Here is a 1,177-nt window from a genome sequence, read left to right on the forward strand (position 1 = left end):
ACTGCAAAACGCAAAAAATCATACCAAGAACCAGAGGAGAACCAAGACGTCTACTCAAGCACTAAGTCAGATTATCACGAGGAAAACCAATCTGAAGCAACTTCCGTGAACACCATCTCTTCATCTCAACCATCCAAAAGCTCTTCTCCTTCTATTACTCCAAAAATCTTCAAAAAATCATCCTCCTCAACTCCCTTCAGGCGCTCCTCCAGAATCATGTCTGGAGCCGTTTCGTCCAACAAGGCACCTCCTCAGGACAATACGATCCATGTCATCAACTCTGATGATTCAGAGACCACTCCTCCTACTGAACCATCACAACAGCCTCCTCATGCAAAATCAAATTCCAAAACTTCAACTCCAAAAAAGGCCAAACCTTCTTCACCAAAACCCCCTTCATCATCCACAAAAATTTCTGAAATCACTTCACTGTTTGATTCGGCCGAATTAGAAACTGTCTACACTTCAAAATGGCAAAACAAGTTAGTGGTCAATGGAAAAATCATTGACCTTGCTGATATCAAACAAGGAGGGTTCATTGTTGAAGAAATGTTTGAACAACTCGGCTGGACCTCATTTTTCAAAATCAATGAACCAAAGTACCCGCGTCTAGTAAGGGATTTCTATGCCGCTTCAAAAGGATCAAAAGGCATGACTAATTTCAGTATGGTACTAAAAGGGGTTTTCATATGGAAATTAATCCCACCACACTATGTTAAATACTTGATATACGTGATGAAGGAGCTCACTGCTTATCTGAAACATGGTATTCACAATATGTCATCACTAGGACCTTTGTGCTCCAAAACACACTCATCAAACCTCCAAAACCGTTGGTGGCCTCCAACCTCGTTCCATTGTGTCGTATCCTTCACAATATCTGTGTCCACTCCATCACACCCCGGGTTGGCAAGTTTGAGAAAGTCACAGAACTTGATCTCATGATTATTCATCACGTGATTACTGGTACTCCTCTTCATTTGGGTCATGTTATTTTTACCTTCATGCTAAATGCTGTTGTAATGGGACGATCTGCTCCCTATGGGATGATTTTGACAAAAATCTTCAAATTTTTCAAAATCCCACTTGAGGATGAACATTCCATCCACTTCAACAACACTTTTTCTATGAAGAACATTAAACAGATGAAGATTCAAAATGATGACCGTCCTGCCTC

This window comes from Cicer arietinum, chromosome 5 (genome assembly GCF_000331145.2).
Source record: "Cicer arietinum cultivar CDC Frontier isolate Library 1 chromosome 5, Cicar.CDCFrontier_v2.0, whole genome shotgun sequence".
NCBI lineage: Eukaryota > Viridiplantae > Streptophyta > Magnoliopsida > Fabales > Fabaceae > Cicer > Cicer arietinum.